Raw genomic sequence first — 20,207 nt, 5'->3', positions numbered from 1 at the left:
CAATTTTCTGTTTTCTTGTGCTTCATTATGTCTGTGACTATTCCTCTAAACACAGCCATCATTTGAACAAGTGTGCTTCCTTGGTGTTAATTCACCTTTTAAAACACACTGGAAGAGGCCATGACTTATTTCCTTTTGCTTTTCCAGAAATGATTTATAATGTGATTCATACTGCTTTAAAAACAAAAGTAATGATATGTTTTCCTAAGGTTTCTTTCTAATTTGTTGAGTCATGTCTGTCATGATTTTGTTTTATGATTGATTTACTAGTTATATTATGAGAAAATGGCAAGGATCCTCTTAAATTATTAAGTCACAAATAAACTCATAACTCTTGGCATGATTGCAAGCCTAAATCAACCTCAGGTTGATTCATTAGACTGTGAAGCTAAGAATCCTTGTATGAAGAAATAAACTGAACAGCTGCTTGGTGTTGACTTACAACATTGTTGTAAATAGCTGAATAGATGTTGGCCACTTGGGAGATTAGGATTTAATCTTTAACAGGAAATTCCAGTGCATGTGTTCCTTCGGGACAAGTCAACAGCTGTAAAATATGAAAGGTAGAGTACCTCCCATGGATAAATAGTTCTGATAAGAAGCATTTATCCTACTTAAGACTTTGAGAATTTGAATGTATTTACTTGGTTATGCTGCATCGGGGTCTGTCTCAAGCAGGGGACTGAAAGTTCAGATCAGCTGAGTTATGGAGGAGGGCTAGATAAAAACTGCCAGCAACAACAACAAGAAGATCTGATTAAATTCTATTATCAAGGAAAGATGCTTAAAATAAAGCAAAGTGCATTTCATACTGGAATAAAAGTCATTTTCACTCTTTCAGTAAAGAGTACTTTGTCATGGAGGATAAACACGCTCTCGACCTGACCAGAGGTAACTGCTCCCTGGATGTTCATAACCAGGCGGCAGCATCTGCATACCATCTAACCACATTTCCCAGTACCTTTAAAAGTTTGTGTCTAATTAAAGAAGAAAAAAAAAGTAGGATAAATCAGTTAAATTGTAATTTGGAATAATAAAATTAGAAGCAAGAAAGAGAAAGAGGTACCTTAGATTTGGGAAACCATGTTCCCAATTATGGTGAATTGATTTCAAAAGTGTTAAATTTAGAAAGTTATAATCAAGTTAAGACCATTTCAGAGTACACATTTCTATCACTATAAAGATATAATTACTTATTCTCACATTACAATTTCCTTTTGCAAAGCAGTAGCTGCAAAGGAACATGATTTTCACTATCTACCTTTTCTTACCTAAGTTTAGAGCTCTCCTCAAAGTTGGCAAGAAAAATGTTACAGGAAAGGGACCAGCTGCAGCCCTGTGAATACATGGAGTATAGGCCAGTTATATGGGAAAATAATTGTAGAAAACTATTGGTAGGCACTGCCACTGATGTTCAACAAAGGAAAAAAAAAGACAGTAAATATCTTTAGCAGAATCTATTAATGGTTCTAGCTTTCATCATTTTGTGTATAATGTAAACCTGGATATAAGTGATATTTAATATTCAAAAGTCAACTGACTGGTTTATGCATAGAAGGAGAGATTGTTACAAAAAAAATCTTAAAAATATAAATGTTTAGTTTCAGTTTCCCTGATGGACACAAGAGTTGATGATATATTTCTAGGATTTTTTTTTCCTTTTTTTTTTTTTGGTACGCGGACCTCTCACTGTTGTGGCCTCTCCCGTTGCGGAGCACAGGCTCCAGACGCACAGGCTCAGTGGCCATGGCTTACCGGCCTAGCCGCTCCGCGGCGTGTGGGATCTTCCCGGACCGGGGCACGAACCCGCGTCCCCTGCATCAGCAGGCGGACCCTCAACCACTGCGCCACCAGGGAAGCCCTCTAGGACTTTTAATATAGATTATTTAATTTGTTCTTTTTACTTGTATGCTTTTCTAATAGATATCTAATGTATATTCAGTGATTTGATTCCATTAGCAGGTCTTATTACTTCCAATATCCACTTAATTATATTAAGTGTATAAGACATATGCATTTAACTATTTTCATCACTGTAACTTTTATAACATTTTATAAAATAAGAGGAATTTAAACATTTAAAATAATTATGTCAATTATTATTATGTAGACAAGAGGCTATGATTATGAAAATAAAGTGATCTGTCCCACAGTACCACATATAACAGCTAAACTCATTTGCTGATCAGTTGAGATAGAGATGTCTGAATTCACCTGGTGGATTGATGTCCTTAGTGTATAATGAAGGGAAGTGGGAGTTTTCAAAAGATAGTAACTTGAAACCTAAATAACAATGGGAATCTCTAACTCATCTTCTTAGGGGAGAATTCACCAGGTTTAAGAAAGTAAAAATAAATCAACTAAATAGCACCTAGTATAACTATTATAAGCAAAATTCTCCAACATATAAAAGGAGATTGACTTCTATGCACATAGTTGATGAATATTGCAGGAAACAGAAGAAATTTGAACCATAATATACTTCAACATATTTATACTTTCAAGATTTTTTTAATGGATTCAGACTAAAAAATAAAAGCAATTTAGAAGAGTTAATTCAGGAATTATTAACAGTTATTGACAATGCCACTGGAGATGTTTAAACATGATTTTAAACAGTAAAAGACTAAACTATCTTTTGCCAAAAAAAAAATTTTAATTTGTAGTGATGTTCTTTGCCTTAAAGTCAATCTGGTCTATATCAATGTAGCTGTGACATTTTAGTATTTTTTTGTTGAATCATAAGACTCTTACAGAAAAGTATAATCAATGTAGATGAAGATCTCAATAAATTACTTCAAAATATACATACTTACCAGATCAAGATATCCAACATTGCCAGCACCTCAGAAGTCCACATAAAGCTCCTCCTGATTATTACTTTCCTTTTCTTCCAAGGGCAATCACTGTCCTGACTTCTAATACCAAACTTACTTTTGCCTGTTTTTAAACTCTATAAAAATTGAATCATACCAAATGCATAATTCTGTGTTATGCTCTTATTCATTTTAACTGTAGTTTGTCCATTTCAAGTATTTTATACTATTTCATCCTATACTAAAATTCCTTTTTTCTACCTATTATGGACACTTAGTTGTATCAGTTTTGGAACTCTGACAAATAATATTGTTATGAACATTATTGTAGTTCTTTTGGTGCCCATATGCAGTTTTTTCTGTTATACATTTACCTAGAAATAGAGTTGTCAGATAAAAAACACTATACCCAGTTAAACGTAAATTTCATATAAGCAACAAAAATACTTTAGTATATGTATGCACCAAATATTGCATGCATGCACTTACACTAAAAAAGTTTACTCAGTGTTTATCTGAAATTCACATTTAGCCAGGTGTGACATATCTTTCTTTGCTAAGTTTGGCAATCCTACATAGAAATAAAAATAAAGCAAAAATAAAAAATAACCTTCTTTCTAGTCAAGAAAGTATTCTACTATGTTATCTTTTAGCTTTTTTTGTTAAGTCTTTCACTTTTGCATATATGTATATCCTCTTGGATCAGAATTCTGTTTGTATTGTGAAGTTTAACTTGTGGATTTCCATTTTTTTTTTCCAAATGGCAATCCAATTATATTAAAACAATTTATAGGAAAAACATTTTTTTCTCCACTATGATCCCACCTTGGGTTTCATCAAAATTGATAAAAATATGTGGCGATATTAAATGAGCTGACATTAAATCTAAAGATCAATTTGGGAAGAAATGATAGCTTCAATGTATTCAGTATTCAAACTTTGAACTTGGTATACCTGTCCATTCATTTAGGTCTTTACTTTTTCTAAATATATGTTAGTCTAGATCTAGAACATATTTTCTTAGGTTTATTCCTAACCATTTGATACTTCATTGCTATTTAGGTAGTTAACAGCTTTTTGAACATTTCCATGATTAGTATGGAGCTATCTACCATTATATACTACTCGTTCCCTGTACTTTTTTAAAAAAATTATTTCTTTCTTTCTTTATTTTATTTTTGGCTTCACTGGGTCTTTGTTGGTGCGTGTAGGCTTCCTCTAGTTGCGGTGAGTGGGGCCACTCTTCGTTGTGGTGTGCAGGCTTCTCATTGTGGTGGTTTCTCTTGCTGTGGAACACAGGCTCTAGGCACGTGGGCTTCAGTAGTTGTGGCATGTGGGCTCAGTAGTTGTGGCTCGTGGGATCTAGAGCACAGGCTTAGTAGTTGTGGCACACAGGCTTAGTTGCTCCGCGGCATGTGGGATCTTCCCAGGCCAAGGATCGAACCCATGTCCCCTGCATTGGCAGGCAGATTCTTAACCACTGTGCCACCAGGGAAGTCCCCCATGTACTTTTAACAGTTGTGATTTTTGTGATTAATTTATAAAGTTATTCCCTGTCACTTGGCTGTAAGATCTATTAAGGCAAGAATCATGAATAGCTTATTCATCATGATATCCATGTGCCTAACTCAATGTATGGCACATAGTAGGCAGTCAATAAATATTTGTTGCAATCTCTGGAGGAAGTGTCTAACCCCTATGATTTGACAATTAGTCCTTGGTTCCCTTTATATAGACTATTTGGCTGGTACACATGCTTCAGAAGCACAAATACCAATCTTGACCACGTGCATAGTAATCTTCTAACAATTTCCTTATGCTGGAAAAACTTGGGACTAGTTAATTTGAATTTAGGAGATGAGGAAAAGAAAGGAAATAATTATCTCCATGACTAGATAAGGGAAAATTGGTAAAATAGTCTTTCAATTTTGTTACCAAATATTTAAAATACAGGGTTGTATGGATCCAGAAAAATTACTTAGGTTTGTTCTGCATTATCAGAATCCAGAATAAAGGATGGATTCATTTTATAGACTTGGTCAGACCCTTGTAGCATTTAGTTAAGAAATCCAGATATCATGAGGGACAGTAGTCGGAATACTTGCAAACAAAACAAACAGGATAGGAAACCTCTAAAGAAACCACATTTGAAAGTTTTTTGAATCAAATAAGGGATTGTTATACCTATTCCCAAATGTCTTATGAGCTGATAGGAACATTTGCCTTACTCTGTGGTGCTCCATAGAGCAACAAGGACAAAGGATTAAACATGACAGAGGATCAGCAATTGGTTAGATATATGACAAACATTCTTATATTTAGATTTGCCCAAAGATGAAAATGTCTTATCACTCTATCAAAGATGAATTGTTTCTCCCTGGCCAGAGCACACCCTCCATTTGTGAGCATCTCTATCATCCTTCCAATTATTGGTCTTCCTCCACTGAAAGCAGTTAGAAAGGCATAATACTACTGTTAATTCTCCTTAGTAACTGTCATCCTTTAAGGAACAATCAGCCGAAGATCAATTATTTTTATAATATGAAAAAGTTATGTAGTTTTCTATTCTAATATATAAAGAATACCTTATATATATTCTACCATATAGCCTAGGCATGGATTTTCTTTTAAGGAGGTTATGGTTCATGAAAAAAAAAGTAACCAGCAGTGTGGTAGATACATGAACCAAAGAAAAATAGACATATGGACTAAAAAGATATTTTCTTGTTTCTAAAGAGATTAATTAGTCTCTTCCTTTTTATTTTTCTTTGAATATAATGATGATGTGGCCTAAGTTACATTGTAAAGTAATTTTTAATTTTTAAATATAGGGCAACAATAATAACTGCTTCTAGTGTTGCCTACCCTGCCACTTTCTTTTTATTTACAGGCATAAAATCATACATCAGCAGACTTGTGAGTAAATGCAGATACAAGTAATGTAATGCACTATTTTAATTTAAATGCAAAATATTTATTGTTCTTACATAAAGTCAATAACACCCATACTGGTGAAAAAGTGCCTCTGATCCAAATCAATTTTTTAAATTACATAGAAATTTATTATTGCTCATAACTTTATATTTCTCTACATACTATGTAAATCTTTAAAAAACAATAGCAAATCCAACTGGACTTTGTAGATCTTTGAATTTTTAATGCACCTTTATATGCCATCTTTCTTCCAAGTTGGAAAAATAATTCCTTTAAATGTTCCCTACTGGAGGGTTTCTACAGGCATGTGCTCTGTTTGTGATGTTTCTGTTTGGCTGAAGACTTCCCTAAGCCATTGAAAGGGTTTTGGTGCTCTGGCCTGGCATTGGGCCCAAGCCTCAGAAGTGACAGGGCCGAGTTCAGGAAATTGGACCACCAGAGATCTCCCTGCCCCATGTAATATCAATCAGCAAGAGCTCTCCAAGAGATCTCTGTCTCAACCCTAAAACCTAGCTCCAAGCAACGGCCAACAAACTCCAGTGCTGGATGCCCCATGCCAAACAACTAGCAAGACAGTAACACTAACACACCCATTAGCAGAGAGGCTGCCTAAAATCATACTAACTTCACAGACACACCAAAACACACCACCAGATGCAGCCCTGCCCACCCAAAAGACAAGATCCAGACACACACACCAGAACACAGGCACCAGTACCTTCCACAAGGAAGCCTACACAACCCAATGAACCAACCTCACCCACTGGGGGCAGGCACCAAAAACAGTGGGTCATACGAACCTACAGCCTGTGAACAGGAGACCCCAAACACAGTAAGTTAAGCAAAATGAGAAGACAGAGAAATATACAGCAGAAGAAGGAGCAAGGTAAAACCCCACCACCAAACAAATGAAGAGGAAATAGGCAGTCTACCTGAAAAAGAATTCAGAGAAATGATAGTAAAGGTGATCCAAAACCTTGGAAATAGAATGAAAAAAACAAGAAACGATTAACAAGGACCAAGAAGAACTAAACAGCAAACAAACTGATGAACAGCACAATAAATGAAATTTAAAATTCTCTAGAAGGAATTGATAGAAGAATAACTGAGGCAGAAGAATGGCTAAGTGACCTGGAAGATAAAATAGTGGAAATAACTACCACAGAGCAGAATAAAGAAAAAAGAAAGAAATGAATTGAGGGCAGTCTCAGAGACCTCTGGGACAACGTTAAATGCATCAACATTCGAATTATATGGGTCCCAGAAGAAGAAGGGAAAAAGAATGGGATTGAGAAAATATTTGAAGATATTATAGTTGAAAACTACCCTAATATGAGGAAGGAAATAGTCAATCAAGTCGAGGAAGTACAGAGTCCTTTGCAGGATAAATCCAAGGAGAAACACACCAGTACACATATTAATCAAACTATCAGAAGTTAAATAGAAAGAAAAAATATTAAAAGCAGCAAGGGAAAAGCAACAAATAACATACAAGGGAATCCCCATAAGGTTAACAGCTGATTTTTCAGCAGAAACACTGCAAGCCAGAAGGGAGTAGCAAGACATATTCAAAGTGATGAAAGGGGAAAACCTACAACCAAGATTACTCTACCCAGTAAGGATCTCATTCAGATACGACAAAGAAATTAAAACCTTTACAGACAAGCAAAAGCTAAGACAATTCAGCACCACCAAACCAGCTTTAAAACAAATGCTAAAGGAACTTCTCTAGGCAGGAAACACAAGAGAAGGAAAACACCTACAATAACAAACCGAAAACAATTAAGAAAGTGGGAATAGAAATATACATATCAATAACTACCTTAAATGTAAATGGATTAAATGCTCCAACCAAAAGACATAGACTGGCTGAATGGTTACAAAAACAAGACCTATATATATGCTGTCTACAAGAGACCCACTTCAGACCTAGGGACACAAACAGACTGAAAGTGAGGGGTTGGAAAAATGTATTCCATGCAAATGGAAATAAAAAGAAAGCTGGAGTAGCAATTCTCATATCAGAGAAAATGGACTTTAAAATAAAAACTATTACAAGAGGCAAAGAAGGACACTACATAATGATCAACGGATAAATCCAAGAAGAAGAAATAACAATTGTAAATATTTATACACCCAATATAGGAGCACCTCAATACATAACTCAAATGCTAACAGCCATAAAAAGGGAAGTCAACAGTAACACAAACATAGTAAGGGACTTTAACACCCTACTTTCACCAATGGACAGATCATCCAAAATGAAAATAAATAAGGAAAAACAAGCTTTAAATGATACATTAAATAAGATGGACTTAATTGATATTTACAAGACATTCCATCCAAAAACAACAGAATAAACTTTCTTCTCAAGTGCTCATGGAACAGTCTCCAGGAGAGATCAGATCATGGGTCACAAATCAAGCCTTGGTAAATTTAAGAAAATTGAAATCATATCATGTATCTTTTCTGACCACAATGCTATGAGAGTAGATATCAATTACAGGGAAAAATCTGGAAAATATACAAACACATGGAGTCTAAAAAATACAATACTTAATAACCAAGAGAGCACTGATGAAATCAAAGAGGAAATCAAAAAATACTTAGAAAAAATGACAATGAAAACACAACGAGCCAAAACCTATGGGATGCAGCAAGAGCAGATCTAAGAGGGAAGTTTATAACAATAAAATCCTACCTCAAGAAACAAGAAAAATCTCAAACAACCTAACCTTACACCAAAGCAATTAGAGAAAGAAGAACAAAAAAACCCCAAAGTTATCAGAAGGAAAGAAATAATACAGATCAGATCATAAATAAATGAAAAAGAAATGAAGGAAAAAATAGCAATGAACAATAAAACTAAAAGCTGGTTCTTTGAAAAGATAAACAAAATAAATAAACCATTAGCCAGACTCATCAAGAAAAAAAGCGAGAAGATTCAAATCAATAGAATTAGAAATGGAAAAGGAGAAGTAACAACTGACACAGCAGAAATACAAAGAATCATGAGAGGTTACTAGAAGGAACTGTATGCCTATAAAATCGACAGCCTGGAAGAAATGGACAAAATCATAGAAAAGCACAACCTTCTGAGACTGAAAAAGGAAGATATAGAAAATATAAACAGACCAATCACAAGCAGTGAAATTGAGACTGTGATTAAAATTCTTCCAACAAACAAAAGCCCAGGACCTGATGGCTTCACAGGTGAATACTATGAAACATTGAGAGGGGCTTCCCTGGTGGTGCAGTGGTTGAGAGTCCACCTGCTGATGCAGGGGACACGGGTTCGTGCTCCAGTCTGGGAAGACCCCACATGCCGCGGAGCGGCTAGGCCTGTGAGCCATGGCCACTGAGCCTGCGCATCTGGAGCCTGTGTTCCACAATGGGAGAGGCTACAACAGTGAGAGTCCTGTGTACCGCACAAAAAACAAAACAAAACAAACAAAAAAATAAAACATTGAGAGAAGAACTAACACCTATCCTTCTCAAACTCTTCCAATATATACAGAGGGAAGAACACTCCCAAACTCATTCTACGAGGCCACCATCACCCTGATACCCAAACCAGACACAGATGTCACAAAGAAAGAAAACTATAGGCCAATATAACTGAGGAACAAGGATGCAAAAATCCTCAACAAAATACTAGCCAACAGAATCCAACAACACATTAAAAGGATCATACACCATGATCAAGTGGGGTTTATCTGAGAAATCCAAGGATTCTTCAATATATGCAAATCAATCCATGTGTTAAACCATATTAACAAATTGAAGGATAAAAACCATATGATCACCTCAATAGATGCAGAAAAAGCTTTCAACAAATTTCAACACCCATTTATAATAAAGACCCTCCAGAAAGTAGGCCTAGAGGGAACTTACCTCAACATAATAAAGGCCATATATGACAAACCCACAGCCAACATCATTATCAATGGTGAAAAACTGAAACCATTTCCTCTAAGATCAGGGAAAAGACAAGGTTGCCCACTCTCACCACTCTTATTCAACGTAGTTTTGGAAGTTTTAGCCACAGCAATCAGAGAAGAAAAAGAAATAAAAGGAATCCAATTTGGAAAAGAAGAAGTAAAGCTGTCACTGTTTGCAGATGACATGATACTATACATAAAGCATACTTAAGATGCTAAGAGAAAAGCATTAGAGCTAATCAATGAATTTGGTGAAGTAGCAGGATACAAAATTAATGCACAGAAATTTGTTTCATTCCTATACACTAATGATGAAAAATCTGGAAGGGAAATTAAGGAAACACTCACATTTACCATTGTAACAAAAAGAATAAAATACCTGGGAATAAACCTACCTAAGGAGACAAAAGACCTGTGTGCAGAAAACTGTAAGACACTGATGAAAGAAATCAAAGATGATACCAACAGATGGAGAGATATACCACGTTCTTAGATTGGAAGAATCAACATTGTGAAAATGACTATACTACCCAAAGCATTCTACAGATTCAGTGCAATCCTTATCAAACTACCAATGGCATTTTTCACAGAACTAGAACAAAAAATTTCACAATTTGTATGGAAACACAAAAGACCCTGAATAGCCAAAGCAATCTTGAGAAAGAAAAATGGAGCTGGAGGAATCAGGCTCCCAGACTTCAGACCATACTACAAAGCTACAGTAATCAAGACAGTATGGTACTGGCTCAAAAATAGAAATATAGATCAATGGAACAGGATAGAAATCCCAGAGATAAACCCACACACATATGGACACCTTATTTTTGATAAAGGAGGCAAGAATATACAATGGAGAAAAGACAGCCTCTTCAATATGTGGTGTTGGGAAAACTGGACAGCTACATCTAAAAGAATGAAATTAGAACACTCCCTAACACCAAACACATAAATAAACTCAAAATGGATTACAGACCTATATGTAAGGCCAGAGACTATCAAACTCTTAGAGGAAAACAAGGCAGAACACTCCAAGACATAAATTACAGCAAGACCCTTTTTGACCCACCTCCTAGAGAAATGGAAATAAAAACAAAAATAAACAAATGAGGCCTAATGATACTTAAAAGCTTTTTCCACAGCAAAGGAAACCATAAACAAGATGAAAAGACAACCCTCAGAATGGGAGAAAATCTTTGCAAATGAAGCAACTGACAAAGGATTAATCTCCAAAATTTACAAGCAGCTCATGCAGCTCAATAACAAAAAAACAAACAACCCAATCCAAAAATTGGCAGAAGACCTAAATAGACATTTTTTCCAAAGAAGTTATACAGATTGTCAGCAAACACATGAATGGTTGCTGAACATCACTAATCATTAGAGAAATGCACATCAAAAGTGCAATGAGGTATCACCTCACACCAGTCAAAATGGCCATTATCAAAAACTCTACAAACAATAAATGCTGTAGAGGGTGTGGAGAAAAGGGAACCCTCTTGCCCTGTTGGTTGGAATGTAAATTGATACATCCACAGTGGAAAACAGTATGGAGTTTCCTTAATAAACTAAAAATAGGACTACCATATGACCCAGCAATCCCACTACTGGGCATATACCCTGAGAATACCGTAATTCAAAAGGAGTCATGTACCACAGTGTTCTTTGCAGCACTATTTACAATAGCCAGGACAGGGAAGGTAGCTATGTGTCCATTGACAGATGAATGGATAAAGAAGATGTGGCACATATACACAATGGACTATTACTCAGCCATAAAAAGAAACGAAACTGAGTTATGTGTAGTGAAGTGGATGGACCTACAGTCTGTCATACAGAGTGAAGTAAGTCAGAAAGAGAAAAACAAATACCATATGCTAACACATATATATGGAATCTAAAAAAAAAAAATGTTTCTGATGAACCTAGGGCAGGACAGGAATAAAGACGCAGACATAAAGAATGGAGTTGAGGACATGGGGATTGGGAAGGGTAAGCTGGGATGAAGTGAGGGAATAGCATGGACATATGTACACTACCAAATGTAAAATAGATAGCTAGTTGGAAGCAGCTGAATAACACGGAGATCAGCTTGGTGCTTTGTGACCACCTAGAGGCATGGGTTAGGGAGGATGGGAGGAGACGCAAAAGGGAAGGGATATGGGGATATATGTATACATATAGTTGATTTACTTTGTTATACAACAGAAACTAACAGAATATTGTAAAGTAATTACACTCCAATAAAGATGTTTAAAAAAAATATTCCCTTCCTCTTCAAACACTTTAACTTCTAATAATAAGGCAGCTAAATAGACATAAATAACATTTTAACTTTTTAGCCTATGAATCAGAGAACTCTGTGAATGGATTTTTAACTGTTTTAAAGGGCTCTCAATCACATCTGACTCCCATACTGCATTGGCTGAATATGTGGGAAACACACATTTTAGATGGCTTGAAGTCGTAGGAGGAAATATTCTATCATCCTGAGCCTGAGGGGTTAATCATTAAAGAATATGAGAGGTGATTAATATTGGATGGAAGCAGAAAATGGTGGTAATGAAACTATTGTTCCACATGGTGAAAAATTTTATATATTCTTCAGATTCACATGTATTTATAGGGAAATGTCTTTATTAGAGCCCAAGTATTTATTAGCAAGGCTTTATAGCATGAGTTACATTTGTTTCAGAGATGGGTTGTAAATGCAGATTTCTCATTAGTTAAGAAAAGTAATGAATACAACTCCATCAGATAACCTATTCTTTTTATTTTTTTATTTATTTATTTTTTATAAATTTATTTATTTTTGGCTGTGTTGGGTCTTTGTTTCTGTGCGAGGGTTTTCTCTAGTTGTGGCAAGTGGGGGCCACTCTTCATCACGGTGCGCTGGCCTCTCACTGTCACGGCCTCTCCCATTGCGGAGCACAGGCTCCAGACGCGCAGGCTCAGTAGTTGTGGCTCACGGGCCCAGTCTCTCCGCGGCATGCGGGATCCTCCCAGACCAGGGCTCGAACCCATATCCCCTGCATTGGCAGGCAGATTCTCAACCACTGCGCCACCAGGGAAGCCCAGATAACCTATTCTTAATCTTCTATCTTCATCATTCTTAAATAGTCAGTTGTTTTTATTTTTAATAGGTGTCTTTCTTGAATCAAAGGACTGTGCTCACCATTGCTTTGTAATGATAATGAGAAGAATTCTGTGTCTACCTATGGGGAATTAGACTTGCTGGTGATATTTGACTAATTGGTGAGCTTGAGAGACAGGGAAATATTAGCTTTCATATGTTGATTTTCATTTACTTTTGGCAGAAGGAATTACATGTGTAAATTAGTGGAGTTGTTATAAGTTAGGAATGGAAATAAATGATAGGATGGTTTGAGTCCCAAATGATGCCATAAAACGGAGTTTGAATCATATGGAAAGAGAGGCTACAACACTTTTTTCCCTAAAGAATTTTATGTGTCACAGCTTCTGAGAGTGGGTGACAGAAAACTACCCGGAATGGGGAAGATGGGCAAAAAGGCTGACTCTCAACCAAAATGATAATCAGAGAAGATAGATGCATATCATTCCTTTGATCTCCAGGTTGGGGAGCACCAAGTGATGTCACTGAATCCAAATCAGAATCAGCCCAACGAATGGAGCCAGGACCTTCAGGCAGTCTCTCAGAAGAAGGTACCTTGTCCGAGACCTGGCTTGGAGAAGAAGAACATAGCAGGTACCTTTATATGTTGGTGTCTTTTGGTTTTAAATTTGTATTTTGTGGTAATTCTAGATTTACAGAAAAGTTGCAGAGATTACAGAGAATCTCCACATGCCCTCATCCAGATTTCGCCAATGTTAAAATTTTACATAATAATGGTCTATTTGTCAAAACAAAGAACCACATATGTGTATTACTATCAACTAAACTCCAGACTTGATTCAGATTTCCTCAGATTTTTTCTGGTAGTGCACTTTGTCTGCTACATGCTGGATTCCACATTGCGTTTAATCATCATGTCTCCTTTGTCTCTTCCAATATGTGACTGTGTCTAAGTTTTGCTTTGTTTTATTATGACCTTGATAATTTTGAAAAATACTTAAGAATTTAAGGATTATTTTCTCTATTACACATACTACAAAAAAAGACAACTGTGAATCATGATCTGTCCCCCCATTTTATCAGGTAAAACTGTGGCTAAGAGAAAATAGTTATAGAAGTCTGGCAATACTAAAAACGGAGCCAGTGCCTTGCTGGGTGCTGTGGATGTCACTAGGACAAGGAAATCTTTTAAAATGAAAGATAAACTATGGGCAGTATATGTGGGTCCAATTATCTGAAGGAAAGCTCAGAAGTTGCAAAAATAAAAAAAGACAAAGTGAACAATGAGGCAAACAGAATATATATATATATATATATATAGATGTATTTCAGATTGTAAATGATTTAATACTAGAATTTTTTCAGTCCAATTATGTCTCTCTAAATTTAGTATTGCCCTTCCTGTACTTTCTTGGATTCCACATCATACTGAGAGTTTGGCAAATTCTATATCTCTTCTATTTACTAGATATACTTTAAAATAGTACTAATAAAATAGAGCAGATTGTGCAGAATAGACTTGTTTAGAGAAGAAAATTGAAGATTATATAGCAGTCAAGAAAAGGTAAGTGTTTTACTTTATTTCTGTATGCAAAAAAACATTCTCTCTAGAAATGAATCCTCTATGCACCATTTGTTGACACTGATCTTCTGAAATAGTTCAAACTCTTATGCTTATAAGGTTTTTAATGTAGAATCTTATATTATCTATCTGTCAAGTTATGATAGACAATGAAAAATGTGTTTTGGATTCATCTGTTTCCTGCATATTGTTTTCATTTTTTAAGTCACTTGCCTCAATTTAAACGCTGTTATCAATTCTTTTATCTACCTGTTTAGAATTATTGATGTAGATGTATGGTACTGTCAAAGGCAAAACTCACCAGACAATTAAGAAGATGATTTTATTTAGGCTATTGCAATAGGGAGAACAGACCATATCTGAAGATCAGCATCTCAGCGGAGATATTGCCTTGACCATTTTTACAGGGAGGGGTAAACAAGTTATCAACAGGGTATTTTACGCTCAGGGTTTTTTATTCATTTTTAAAATTTTTATTGAAATATAGTTGATTTACAGTATTGTGTTAGTTTCAGGTGTACAGCAAAGTGATCCATATATATATGTATATATACATACGTATATGTATTCTTTTTTAGATTCTTTTCCATTATAGGTTATTACAAGAGATTGAGTATAGTTCTCTGTATAAGGAGGGGAAGTCTCAGTCAGTTATCTGAACAGGAAATGTTTATCTCTGTGTCTAGCTACTTTCAGGAGGATAAACAGTTCTAATTTTAGTTAATTACATGTGTTTTCATAAGTATAACAGGAAAAAATATTAGGTGATGTATACTCATTCAGATCATTCCACTTTTCTCCTTTCTACAAGGTTCTGTTCTGTTGTCATTTGATATAGAGATGTTAACATGGAATAATCAGGTAAAAGCAAATTTGTTTTACATCAGAAGAAGACTTTATCAAAGAAAAGAGGATATCTGCACAGTGAAAGGGCAGAATTAATTAAAGACAGAATGAAGTTTGGGGTGGACAGCATGTTAGAGGAAGTAGCCCTTGGGATGGTAGGAACTTTCAGGGAAAAACTGTTCAAAGATGGATTGTAGAACATTGGTGCTGTGCATCAGGATGAAATTCCACTGTTTCCAGACTTCCGTTTCAAGTAAGCTGCATAAAGATCACACCGCTTTCAACCCTTTTAGACTTGAATTTATGTTCCTTTGAATATGATGCACTGTTAAAATTGGTCTTACAGAGAAAACAAGAAGACTAGAATAAGTTATAAAAATAAAGCCATTTTGAGGAATTATACGTCCCACCACCACAAGGGTGTAAGCCAGTTTCTTGAGTTAAAAGTCTCTCCTGCAGCAGTACACACGCCCTGGTGGAAGTCATGCTTGTGTAGAATGTAAAGGTGGCTATAATTACTTCAGCTTGGGGCCTTCCAAAAATGATGACAATTCATTTATTTCTTCATCTGCATCACTTTATCCAAAAATCTAAGCTGAGACTGAAGAAATTAAAATTGAAAAGTGGAAGAAGTTGAAGAAAGATTTTCTACTTCCTAATAGAGGCAAGCTCTAATTTGGTGGATGTGATTGGAGAGACTGTATTAACATCACTGCTGCAGGAATCTTAAAGGTCACTAAGGATGACCAGGACTCAAAAAAAAAGTTATGTAAAATGCAGTGTTGAATTTGACACAACGGAGTTCTGAACTCACTTTTACATATCAAATAATCTTTTAATTTTGATAAAAAATATTTGGGGTAGTGATGGGTAAACTAAGCACCTCTGCTGCAGCACTTCTGAGAGGTTTACCAAAAGTTATGGGAAGATGGTGAATAGAAAGGGATAAATGACTATAATTCAGCATTCTTTACCACTGAAGAACCTAAGGGTAAATCTGATTCCTATAAATGGAAAAAATAGATAGTTAAAAAACACAAAGAAATGAAGCCAAAATTCTCATTGAAAGTGAAAAAAAAGTTAATATTTTAAAACTATAATGGTATCTACTCTGACAGTATTAAAATGGAAATGACAGCCAACATGAAAAAGGTTTCCTCTCTTCAGAGTACATTAGAAAGCAATTATCAATATAGTCCTTTAAATGAAAACAAGAAACCTGAATTGGTTTATACTAGATTCACTAGAAAATAACAAAATCTAGAGAAGAAAGAGGCAAGAAATTCAATAAAACAGAAGAAAAAATTCAGATATAGACTCAGAGTAGGGATTTTGTTCACAGTAAATATTAGTGATTTAAGAAAAAAAAAGATTCAATCATTTTCATCAAGAGTCACAAAGGGGGCAGGGGATAAAAACATTTCTTTTTTTCCCCCAAAATAATGACAGCAAGCAAAAAAAAAAAAAGAAATAAAAAGAAAAAATAGAAAAAAACCACACTTTTTTACAATTAACTTTATTAATGTATAAAAGGCTCATTGAAGATTTAAAAATAGACAAATTATGAAAGGATATAAATCAGCAATTTAGAGCAAAATAACAGAGCAATTAGAGATACTAATAAATACACAGACATAAAACCTCATTTGTAATTAAAAAAATAAAAATACAAACAAGATAGCATTTTTTCCACTGTTGACACCTGGTAATTGAGAGGGAAATGAGAGAAAGAGAAAACAGAGGCTCAGGGAATAAATTCATGGCAACTGCTAACTCCTTTAGAACAAAATTGATGATATCTGTATGAATTAAAATTGCACTTACTTAATGAACAATAGATTCCACGTGTAGGGTTATACTTTAAACATACGCTTACATACACCAAAATATGGTTTGCAAGATTGTATATAATATCAAAATAAGTATAATAATGTGAAATTTAATTAGCAGAACTTATACATATATAGAATACAGTGCATGTATATAGAATACAGATATATACAATGAACAAGGTAGATCTTTTGTGCTGTTATGGAAATACATCCAAAATATCTTATGAAAAAAAGCAATAGATGGAATGTTTATAGTACTATATATTGATAGGATAAATTGTATTAAAAAAACTATGTGTTCATATCAAAAGATAAGACTGACATGCATTTATTTATCTAGCTATATGTTTACTTTTATGAAATGCAAAAAAATGTTAGCGGGAGGTACATTTGACAGGAAAGATAGAGAAATGTGGAAGGGAGTATGGAATTTTCCTTTTCATTTTATACATTTGAATTTTATACATATAATTTTATTTATATTTTCAAAATTATCACTGCTGACTATCTGGAGAGTGGGGCCGTTTTTTTCTCTTTATAATCTTATATCTAAAAAACTTTAGTAGTATAAATATTTATAAAACTTCCTGTGAATTTTTTTGGTGAAAATTAATAATGTTGCCAGTTTATTAACAACCTTATGATTTGTCTTTTAATCTTCTTTAAAACATATACCATTATTTCCTTGTATCATACGAAATAGAATCATTTTGTGTGTGTTTGTGTTCTAATTATATTGTCTTACCTTTAGCAAAATCCAATGTTACCTGCTTTATGCCAGCCTACTTGTGTAGAATTTAAAAGACAAAATAAATATTCACCATTCTCATGCTCTTCAAATCCAGTGATATTTTAAAAATATATTTTTGTGATGAAGCAGAATTTTTAGGATATATTACAAAGACTGTTTTACTATACTTAGCACAATAGGTTTATAATACCAATTAAAACATATTCCATACATCTCAAATTGTTGTGTGATTGCCTCCATTTAAAGATAACTAAATAGAAATTGTAGAGAAAATGGAATTTCATAATATTTATGAGGTCTCAAAACCAGTTTTTCAAAAAGATTTATAAATAGCTAAGAAAACATTAAACATTTGCAAAAATATGACATGCTCAGGTTTTTCAGTGGAGTGTAAATATCAGCAATTAATTACTTCCTGAGTTATTAATTTAAGTAATATGTACTAAGGTATTATTACAACCTGATGGACACAAAAGGAGTTCTTTTCATAATAGCCTGTAAATTAAAAATGTTTTAAATATTGAAATGGATATTAGAATCTTAATAGAATGAGATCTAAACATTGAACCAAATATAAAGAGAAGAAAGTTTGAATGGAAATCTGTTTATGATTAAATTTATAACTCAGTGATTAAATTATTGAAAGTACATAGACTGAAAGGTGCAAAAGCAGGGGGTAAAACATACATTTAATCAGTATTAATGAAAAAGAAATAATAGAATCTATCAAAAGAGCAGGATCATAGATTCTGTAAAATATCTTAAAATAGCTTTGCAGCAATATAAAATGGGAAATTGAATTTATTTTCTAACAATAATATCAGTGTGGCATAAAAGTAGAAGTGGGCAATCCAAATTTAATAACATGAATAGCATTATTATTGAGACAATAATACGAAATCATGCTAGTTTCTGCTTTTATTATCACTGTTCAGGCACAGATATTTTTAATGTGTTGTGAATTCAGGGAACTTTTATTCTTGTCTAGGTTTTAAAGAAAATAGTTAGAATTAAAAAAAGGTTTGTTTTCCGAGTTGAATCATGCTTAATTTGATACTTCTGTTTTTGCATTACACTTACTAACAGCTGAATCCAACCACATGATATCTGTTTATAAATTCATTCACTAAAATGTGCCTTTCCCTGCAGTCACTGCAATAAAAACAATGTAATCCATTGCACAGCTAAATTGGTGTATGAAAAACAGAACTGCTACTTTTATATACATTTTCTTTCCTTTTACCTCAGAAGCCAGATCAAAGCCTTTTATGTTATGTGATGCTGCTGCCCCTCAGGGCAGAGCAATAAACTTAAACTTTCATCCCTGCTAAGTTAGTAATATAAATGTCAATTTACTTTAGCTGAAGCCGACTTTTGAAATCAATAGGAAGGATTACTGTCAGTAGAAAGTATATCTTGCTAGTTCTTGGAAGTAAGTGGTCAGTAGTAGAAAGAATTAAGTGAATTGAATGCATTGTTCTCAAAATGTTGTCAGTGAAATTTTATAATTTCCTATGGACTGCTTCCAGTTGGTGTTGCTGATATTAAATTATAAAACTCAGAGTCTGTTCACAGCTCCTATTGTGTTTGATTATCTATCCTGAACACAGAACCTCAATTTTCCTGGCTTGAATCTTTCCACTTACTCACAGCCATCTTTGGAGGAGAAAAAATAAAATAAAAACCAGTAAGCATACAAGATTTAGGAGCCATGCCCTCAAAGGATTTCCATGCATGCATGTGACTATCAATCTCTGAAATTTGTAGTAGAGGTTGAACAAATATTTCCATGAAGACATAATTTTAAATCTGTTCAATAATGTGCATTTCAGGAAAGAGAATAGCAAAGATTGACTTATAAAGGTATTTAAAAGTTATTAATGACATTTAAATAATGGATTTTTAATATACGACATATTTTTATGAAATTATATTTCAAGTTAAATTTCAGAACTGGAATACTACAAAAGTAGTAATTAGGGTTACCTACAACCTTATCCTACTCTATTTAATTGAACAGGTGAAAAGGTTTTGGTTGTAGTCTTTCTTAGTAGTGTTTTGTTTTTTGTTTTGTTTGTTTGTTGTCTACTTCCTTCTGTCATTGAGGCAGCTGACATACAGAAACCCTAGTAGACTAAGCTATCAACGGAGAATCTGTTAGGTAAAATAGAGAAATATTCAATGCCACAAAGGATTAGGTAAATAATTCAAGACCTTTTCAAGAGGATTCAAGAGGATTACTGTTAATTATTGTTCAATATAGAAAGGTAAGGACATGGGAAGTAAAAGTCTTATCTTCTCCTAAAATTCCCTACCACTTTTTTTGTTGTTGTTAGCTTTTTCACTATATGAGGTGAAGAAAAGATCTGACCTGGATAAACAATTTATTGAACAATTATTCAGCACCCAACACT

The sequence above is a fragment of the Monodon monoceros genome, unplaced genomic scaffold (genome assembly GCF_005190385.1).
Source record: "Monodon monoceros isolate NGI ecotype Baffin Bay Population unplaced genomic scaffold, NGI_Narwhal_1 Super_Scaffold_12, whole genome shotgun sequence".
Lineage (NCBI taxonomy): Eukaryota > Metazoa > Chordata > Mammalia > Artiodactyla > Monodontidae > Monodon > Monodon monoceros.
Note: the sequence above shows the minus strand (reverse complement) of the source record.